The sequence below is a fragment of the Salvelinus sp. IW2-2015 genome, unplaced genomic scaffold (genome assembly GCF_002910315.2).
Source record: "Salvelinus sp. IW2-2015 unplaced genomic scaffold, ASM291031v2 Un_scaffold3335, whole genome shotgun sequence".
Taxonomy (NCBI): domain Eukaryota; kingdom Metazoa; phylum Chordata; class Actinopteri; order Salmoniformes; family Salmonidae; genus Salvelinus; species Salvelinus sp. IW2-2015.
The window spans coordinates 13,080-22,874 of NW_019944619.1; the positions used below are offsets into that span (position 1 = coordinate 13,080).

Here is a 9,795-nt window from a genome sequence, read left to right on the forward strand (position 1 = left end):
TGTTGTAAGTATTGTTGTGGATGGTGTGGCTGTGTGTGGTGTGTGTGTGTGTGTGTGTGTGTGTGTGTGGGTGGTGTGTGTGTTGTGTGTGTGTGGTGTTGTTGGTGTGTGTGTGTGTGTAGTTGTGTGTTGGTGTGTGTGTGTGTGTGGTGTGTTGTGTGTGTGTGTGTGTGTGTCTTGTGTTGGTGTGTTGGGGTGTGTGTTCAGTGTACGCTCAATTGGAGCACACTGGTTGATTCAAAGTTGTTTCCACGGTAATTTCAAGTAAATTACTTGAACCAACGTGGAACAGACGTTTGAATGACGTTGAATGACGTCTGTGCCTATGGTGGTACAGTAGCCGCTACAGGGATGTGCTGGCTGTTCTGCTGCTCTTGTTGCTCTGCTGTTGCTGCCTCTGCCGATTCATCTACAATATCAACAGAAATATTATTATTATATGGCACAATCTATATATACTGTCTACATTACAACAAGAATATCTATTATAATACATATACGTCTCATTTTCAAAACAGAAATATATTTAAGTTACATAGTACGTCTATATATCAACAGAAATATAATTTAATTTACAATATACATGTTACGTTACAATATCAAGCGTAAATATAAATGTGAATTACATATTTACAGTAAATCCACAATAGGAAACATTAAATAAATTGATTACATATTGTACAGTTACAGTTACAATAGAAACAGAAATATAATATTAATACATATATACATTAAATCCACAAATAAAGAAAATAGTATTATAATTACATAGACATTACATCTACAATATAAACATAAATATAATTTAAGTACCATGATTTACAAGTTACATCTACAGTATAAACAGAATAAGGTATACATCTATATTACATATCACTCCCACAAGCTCTCTCTCAAACCTAGTCTTGGCATAGAACATGTTCACTCAGTGTGAACACTTTAATATGGAGGAAGAAAAGAAACATAGTTTCATGGAAGAAAACACACACGCTGCCGCGCTGTAAGGAAATACAGCCCTTATCGCTGAAGGATCTATGATGAATGTTCATCATTCCTGAAATAGAGAATAACAGAGTGATTTCCAGTTGGCAGCACAAGGCAACTGCCGAAAGAGTTCCCGGTATTAAGGTACACATGAAAGTATCTGCGATAGGTATCAAGGTGTGTGTGGGGGGGGTGGGGGGGTCCAGGCAGCCATCACATACTGTACCTGGCCTCTTTGGTTTGTTGAACCAGACCTGCACGACTCTTACGCTCAGGAACCGGTCTCCGCTTGCCAAGGTCTCCCTCACCTTAGAGAGGAAAGGAGGACAAGGGGGAGAATGGGAAGAAAAGGGGAGGGAGAGAGAGGAAGAGGAAGAGGAAGGGAGAGACGAACAGAGGGGGAGAGGAGACACAGGGGAAGGAGAGGGGACAAGGGGAGAGAAAGGAAGGACAGGAGGACAGAGGAAGGGAGAGAGAAAGGACAGAGAGAGACGAGAGAAAGAAGAAGAGCGGAAGAGACAGATAGGGAGAGAAGAGGAGAGGGACAGAGGAGGAGAAGAGGAAGGGACCAGAGGGAGAGAGAAGACAGAGGAGAAGAGGAGAGGGACAGAGGGAGAGAAGAGGACAGAGGGAGAGAACAGGAAGAGGGGAAGAGGAAAGAGGAAGGGACAAGGAAGAGAGAGAGAGGGACCAGAGGGAGAAAGACAGGAGGGAGAGGCGACATAGAAGAGAACAGAGGGAGGAGAGAAAGAGAAGCAGAGAAGAAAGAGAGAGACAGATGGGAGAGAAGAGGAAGACAGAGGAGAGAAGAGGAGAACAGAGAAGAGGAGGAAGGGACAGAGGGAAGAGTAAAGAGAGAGAGAGAGAAGAAGAGGAGAAAGAGGACGAGAAAGAGGAGAGAGGACAAGGAGAGAAGAGGGATAGGGACAGAGGGAAGAGAGGAGAGGGACAGAGGGAAGAAGAGGAGAGGGAAGGAGAGAGAGGAAGTAAACGTGATATGACCCTTGTAGTCTACATATCCTAATATAAGGGCACTTCCATGATGACTCTTATCAGTACAGTGTATTAACTATAGCTACCAAACCTCAGACCCTTGTGATGAAGACAATAATCAGCTGTTGGAGAGTATTCTGATTGAGGACCCTTCAAAGTGCAAAACTACACCCCCAGCTTTTGCTTTCTCTTTAGGAGCCCGGTTGGTGTACACCTAGCCCTACCTTCCGGCAGGGCTTGGAGGAGACTTCGAAGGATGCTTTGAAGGCCCGTCTCTGGTGGTGGTCAGAATGGTGCGTGGACGTTTGGTCTTTGTGTTCAGGGTCGTCTGCTCCGCCGCCCGTCTGCCTGAAGCCTTCACACTGCCCTCATCCCCTTTCTCCTCCTCCTCTCCTCGCTCATCATCACTTTCACCTGCCAAGACAGGACAAATGGAAAAAAATCCATATATTACCTTCTGAGGTTTATAGAACACACACACACACACACACACACACAAACACACACAGAACGGGTACCTGAGTCTGATGAGGTGGGTCTGTCCCACTTCCTGGTTGTAGTCTCTAGCACAGAGCAACCGTCCTTCCCCTGAGGACACAGCAGTCTCCAGTCCGCAGAAGACAGGAACACAGACTGCAGCTAAAACAGGCCCAGGTGAACCACTGCAGCTCCAGCATGCATCACCAGCTCTGCAGGGGAGATGGCCTCTGCACAGCCACCACATCTCACTGCAAACAGACTGGAGGAGGGAGGGAGGGAGGGAGGGAGGGAGAGAGGGAGAGCAGAGGAGAGAGAGAGAGAGAGAGAGAGAGAGAGAGAGAGAGAGAGAGCGAGAGAGAGAGAGAGGAGAGCGTTTAAACCTAAACAAGTTTTAAACAATCAGGTTTCTAGGTTTAAACATAAGCTAGGTTTCACTTTCAACGAGCATTGCTATGTAATGACTTTTGTATTGAGCACTTTTTCAGTCTCTACTGCTCTGGTGCACTGCTTGAGTGACAGCTCCTCTACCCCAAATAATAGTTTAACACACCACGCTTCCCAAGACACAACTTCTCTAGACGAGCTCTCAGAGCGGATACTGGAATGTTGCCTGAGTCGTTCAGTCAATCAAGACTGCCAGCTTACATACCCCCCCTCCTTCTCCCCCTCTCCCTCTGCTCTCCCTCAGACACTCAGACAAATACCCCCAGGAGTGGCGAGTGTGCATCTTAGCGCCTGGCAACCAGCACTGGGGGCTCAGCCTCGGAGACTGTTACCACGGCTCTGGCTGCCGTGTCCGAGGGCCGCGTCCCGGAAGCGGTAGAAAGACGCTCCGCATGCCATGGCTCCAGCCGGGGGGGGGGGGAATCAGGACTCCCGGTGGAGAGGCTGGGACTGCCGGTCCCGGGAATTATCTGCGGAATTATCCCTAAGTCTGCTTAACCTGAGAGGAACTAAAGAAGAGCCAGACTCGAATAAGCAGACGTATTTCTGCTTTCTGGCAGCCACAGCAGTTTGGGTCTGTCAACCAGGATGGTGCGTCATCAGTTTAGATATGGGGGTTGTTTTCTGACTTATAGAACCAAGGGTCACACCAGTGGCGTCTTCATGGAAACTGAGAGGATGACTCGTTTTTTTCTCTTTGCTACGGAAGTGGATGCTATGTTTGTTGTCTCTTTGCTAGGGGAAGTGGACTGCTATGTTTTGTCTCTCTTTAGTAGGGAAGTGGATGCTATGTTTTTGTCCTTTGCTAGGAAGTGGATGCTATGTTTTTTGTCTCTTTGCTAGGAAGTGGATGCTATGTTTTGTCTCTTGCTAGGGAAGTGGATGCTATGTTTTTGCTCTTGCTAGGGAAGTGGATGCTATGTTTTGTCTCTTAGTAGGGAATGGATGCTATGTTTTTTCTCTTGCTAGGGAAGTGGATGCTAGTTTTTGTCTCTTGCTAGGGAAGTGGATGCTATTGTCTTTGTGCATTTCTTTGCTAGGGAAGGGATGCTAGTTTTTGTCTCTTTGCTAGGGAAGTGGATGCTATGTTTTGTCTCTTTACTGGGAAGTGTGTTACGTTCCCCAATTTTCTGTGTTTGGTATGTATTTGAGTGTGTTTCAGGAGATAGCTTCCTGAGTTCTCCATGGCTAATTGATAATTTGAGAGCTGACCCCGCCCCCTCGTCAAGATGCAGCTGTATCCAATTAGACTCCTGAAGCTATATAAAAGCCAGTGTTCTGTTCAGGAGGAAAATGAAAGAGATTAGAGAGAAGGATAGGCAGGGAGAGATCATTGAAGGCTGAGGAATGCAGGTTTGATGTGAGAAAGATATTTGCTAAGAGAGGAGGCTGATGGCTTTGGGTTAAATTGTACTATGTTAGTTGTTGTTGGTAGCAGCTTTGCTATGTTCTGTGTTTGTTGTTCTTTAGTGGCCTGAGTTAGTTTACTCAGTTTTGTTGTAAAGTGTTTGTGAAATTGTTAATAATTATTCTGTTTCATTTGTTCCCAGGGGGGAAGGGGAAGGCACTTAGGGAGTGCTTAGGCAAGAGGCCCGCGGGCATACATATACCCGTAGTATATTCATTGTCTAGGCACACTAGGTAAGACCTGGGCGGACCACCCCCTGTATTTTGGTTTAGGGCACCAGGTGGTGTTAAGTTAAGTGGGTAAGCAGGTTAGATAGGAAAGGGGAAAGTTTGATATTTACTTTCTTTGCTTTGGTTCCGTCCAGCCCCTTTTCCCCATATTACCGTAAGGAAATAAATCCTAGTAACGGTAAAATCTGCCTTTGTCGTCCTTACTCACGCCTACAGTCCATACCTCTTACACTTCACAGGGAGTTGAGTTGCAGCAGGGAGTTGCGTTCCCTCTTCTCAGAGGCGTGCGTAACAAAGTGGATGCTATGTATGCATAGTTCATAAAAAAGGAATGATCTGAAAATCAATGTTAGGCCTAAAGAAAGGTCAATAATTTTGTCATAGATTTATATAATGATAGGGTTATGTTACCGACTATTCAGTACCATAAATAAGACCAGTCCGAACCGGACCAAAAAACAACATCTGTGGATGTTGAAATSAAGGTGGGTCCAAAKCGGACCAAATCTGAACCAAACATWGATTAAAAAACGAACGAGTGCATGTGAATATCTTCAGTTAGCTCCATTTTCTTATTTTAAGTGGAATTCAAAATATTTAATGTGATATAATGCTTTCTTCATTGACATGTAGACATAAGTGAATGTATATACAGTTGAAATCTGGCCCCAAAAAACAATGACCAAAATAACATGTACAGTACCAGTCAAAAGTTTGGACACACCTACTCATTACAGGGTTTTTCTTTATTTTTACTATTTTCTACATTGTAGAATAATAGTGAAGACATCAAAACTATGAAATAACACATATGGAATCACGTAGTAACCAAATAAAGTTTTAAACAAATCAAAATATATTTTACATTTGATTCTTCAAAGTAGCCACCCTTTGCCTTGATGACAGCTCTGCACACTCTTGGCATTATCTCAACCAGCTTCATGAGGTAGTCATCTGGAATGCATTTCAATTAACAGGTGTGCCTTGTTAAGAGTTAATTGGTGGAATTTATTTCCTTCTTAATGCGTTTGAGCCAATCAGTTGTGTTGTGACAAGGTAGGGGTGGTATAAAGAAGATAGCCTGATTTGGTAAAAGACCAAGTCCATATTAATGGCAAGAACAGCTCAAATAAGCAAAGAGAAACAACAGTCCATCATTACTTTAAGACATGGTCAGTCAATCTGGAAAATTTCAAGAACTTTGAAAGTTTCTTCAAGTGCAGTTGCAAAAACCATCAAGCGCTATGATGAAACTGTCTCTCATGAGGACCGCTACAGGAAAGGAACACCCAGAGTTACATCTGCTGCAGAGGATAAGTTAATTAGTTACCAGCGTAAGAAATTGCAACCCCTGGGTTCGCGCCCAGGCTCTGTCGCAGCCGGCCGCGACCGGGAGGTCCGTGGGGCGACGCACAATTGGCATAGCGTCGTCCGGGTTAGGGAGGGTTTGGCCGGTAGGGATATCCTTGTCTCATCGCGCTCCAGCGACTCCTGTGTGGCGGGCCGGGCGCAGTGCGCGCTAACCAAGGGGGCCAGGTACACGGTGTTTCCTCCGACACATTGGTGCGGCTGGCTTCCGGGTTGGAGGCGCGCTGTGTTAAGAAGCAGTGCGGCTTGTTGGGTTGTGCTTCGGAGGACGCAGGCTTTCTCGTCTCTCCCGAGCCCGTACGGGAGTTGTAGCGATGAGACAAGATAGTAATTACTAGCGATTGGATACCACGAAAATTGGGGAGAAAATGGGATAACATTTAAGAAAAAAAAGAAAAGAAAAAAAAGAAATTGCAACCCAAATAAAAGCTTCACAGAGTTCAAGTAACAGACACATCTCAACATCAACTGTTCAGAGGAGACTGCGTGAATCAGGCCTTCATGGTCAAATTTCTGCAAAGAAACGACTACTAAAGGACACCAATAATAAGAAGAGACTTGCTTGGGCCAAGAAACACGAGCAATGGACATTAGACCGGTAGGAAATCTGTCCTTTGGTCTGATGAGTCCACATTTGAGATTTTTGGTTCCAACAGCCGTGTCTTTGAAAAGCAGAGTAGGTGAACGGATGATCTCTGCATGTGTGGTTCCCACCGTGAAGCATGGAGGAGGAGGTGTGATGGTGTGGGGGTGCTTTGCAAGTGACACTGTCTGTGATTTATTTAGAGTTCAAGGCACACTTAACCAGCATGGCTAACACATCAATCTGCAGCGATACGCCATCCCATCTGGTTTGCGCTTAGTGGGACTATAATTTTTTTCCCAACAGAACAATGACCCAACACACCTCCAGGCTGTGTAAGGGCTATTTGACCAAGAAGGAGAGTGATGGAGTTTCAAGTGACGGGTCGAGAGTTTCAAGTTCTTTGGCGTCCACATCACTAACGAACTATCATGGTCCAAACACACCAAGACAGTTGTGAAGAGGGCACGACAACACCTTTTCCACCTCAGGAGACTGAAAAGATTTGGCATGGGTCCCCAGATCCTCAAAAAGTTCTACAGCTGCACCATTGAGAGCATCCTGACCAGTGGCATCACCGCCTGGTATGGCAACTACTTGGCATCTGACCATAAGGTGCTACAGAGGGTAGTGTGTACGGCCCAGTACATTACTGGGGCCAAGCTTCCTGCCATCCAGGACCTACAGTATATACTAGGCGGTGTCAGAGGAAGGCCCAAAAAATTGTCAAAGACTCCAGTCATCCAAGTCATAGACTGTTCTCTCTACTACCGCACAGCAAGCGGCACCGGAGCGCCAAGTCTAGGTCCAAAAGGCTCCTTAACAGCTTCTACCCCCAAGCCATAAGACTGCTGAACAACTAAACTAATCAAATGGCCACCCGGACTATTTACATTGACCCCCTCCTCCCCCTGCTGCTATTCGCTGTTTATAATCTATGCATAGTCACTTTACAAATGACCTCGACTAACCTGATTGAGTAGATTTTTTTATAAACTTTAGTTTATTTAGTAAAGATATTATTATTAACTCTATTTAAGGGCTTGTAAGTAAGCATTTCACGGTAAGGAATASAACACCTGTTGTATTCGGTGCATGTGACAAATATATATATTTGGATTTGATGGAGTGCTGCATCAGATGACCTGGRCTCCACAATCACCCGACCTCAATGGTCGGGATGGTTTGGGATGAGTTGGAACGCAGGGTGAAAGAAAAGCAGCCAACAAGTGCTCAGCATATGTGGGAACTCCTTCAAGACTGTTGGAAAAGCCTTCCAGCTGAAGCTGGTTGAGAGAATGCCAAGCGTGTGCAAAGCTTTCATCAAGACAAAGGATGGCTACTTTGAAGAATTTTGACTGGTACTGTATTTTCAACATCCGTAAAATATGATTTTTTAATTGTCCATACATTATGTATTTTCAGTGTCCGGAAAATACTTATTTTCAACTTTAATTCAGAACCGAAAATGAACCTAATTACAACATCTGGWGAATATGTGTTTTCAACGTKATTTTGCTTACTGGGTATCTCCTATTGATATTTACCTCCACAGTATGTTCTTGTTGGAACAAGAGGTAGCCCTGAATTGAACACGTTGTTTACTGTTACGAACCAACAACATGAKCCCAAGTATGACCTCCAAGAGTCARGTTTTCACACAAAAATACAAAAAGACACTCAGACACACAGAGGTTAAAATGTCACAGTGTAAACAGCAACATCCCAAAGCCCTGCATTGCTGAGACCTATTGGTGTTGCTGTGGGGTTGCCGGGGAAACGGTCAAGCTTATTCTAAGTAGCCCATGAGGGGACCGACCCAAGCCGTCTGCCAACCCTTAATGTCTTTGGTATGTGCACTCATTTTTGCCAAGACAGCACCTATGGCATGGTTCCCCAACTGCCGGCCTACGGGCCGGATTTGGCCCACGGGGGGGGGTTTATTTGGCCCCCCAAGTTTTCTGAGCAAGAAAAAAATGTGTTGGACATAAAAGACTGTAAAAGCACCAGGGGCCTAATTTATCAATCATGCATAGGCACAATCTGTGCGTAAACCATACGTTGGATCATGTCCACACAAAGTGTGATATTTATCAATATGAACGTTTGAGAGCGTGAGTAAATGTACGCACAGCCARGACCYTGCGTATGCACAGCCACGACCATGCGTATGCACAGCCACGACCATGCGTATGCACAGCCACGACCATGCGTATGCACAGCCACGACCATGCGTATGCACAGTCACGACCATAGCGTATGCAACAGCCACGACCAGGCGTATGCACAGTCACGACCATATGCGCATCGCACAGCCACGACCATTGCCTATGCACCAGCCACGCACCATGCGAATGCGACAGCCACGACCCAATGCGTATGCACCCAGACCATGCGATCACGACTGCAGTATTGTACGACCCTCCCACTCGTCTACCGTTTTCTCTCTCTTTGCTCTTGTTTCCTTATTAGGATGCCGTGGGCGGAGTTGGGGAGGGTCGTCAAGCTACATGGGAAACACCTGGGCCCACTCTCGCCAGGATAAATACACACCACTTCCCCATTCATGGGGGAGGCTCTCTCCATGCAGACACCTTGATATATTCGGTTATGTTGCTGGTGCTTTTTGGGTTTTGTTTTAGCATCTTTCAACACCCTGCATTACTCACATTCATGCATGCAAAACATTCACTTACACTACTGATTACTGATTACACACCCCATTGTAAGTTATACCTAGTTTCGTTATTTAATAAAATATTTTGTTACTCCTTACTCCACGTGGTCTCCCCTTTTGTTACGGGCTTCTGAGCGTTCGTGACAGTATGCACAGCCACGACCATGGCGTACGCACAGCCACGACCGCGTACCCAGCCGCACGACACGCTGTACGCACAGCCACGACCACGCGTTACGCACAGCCACGAACCACGCGTATGCACAGCCGCGACAGCACGCGGTATCACAGCCACGCGTACGCACAGCACGACCCACGCGTACGCACAGCCACCGAGCAGCACCCGCTACGCACAGCCACGACATCGCGTATGCACAGCCAACGACCACAGCGTACTGACACAGCCATCGACCACGCGTATGCACAGCCACGACCATGCGTACGCACAGCCACGACCATGCGTATGCACAGCACGACCATGCGTATGCACAGTGCGCAAGTGGTGGAAAGCGAGAACTGCTTGAAAGGGGAACTTCTTGATTGACATGCTATATAATTTCCCCACATCATTGCATTTGTTACGATAATAATCCATATTGAGTATAGTCTTTGTTAAATTAGAGGTGAG

General features: G+C 45.9%; 1 pseudogene; it reads right to left on the reverse strand.

Annotated features, from left to right (window-relative positions):
- Positions 1 to 9,795, reverse strand: part of LOC112075674 (LIM/homeobox protein Lhx1-like) — a 30,253-nt pseudogene that overhangs the window by 8,384 nt on the left and 12,074 nt on the right.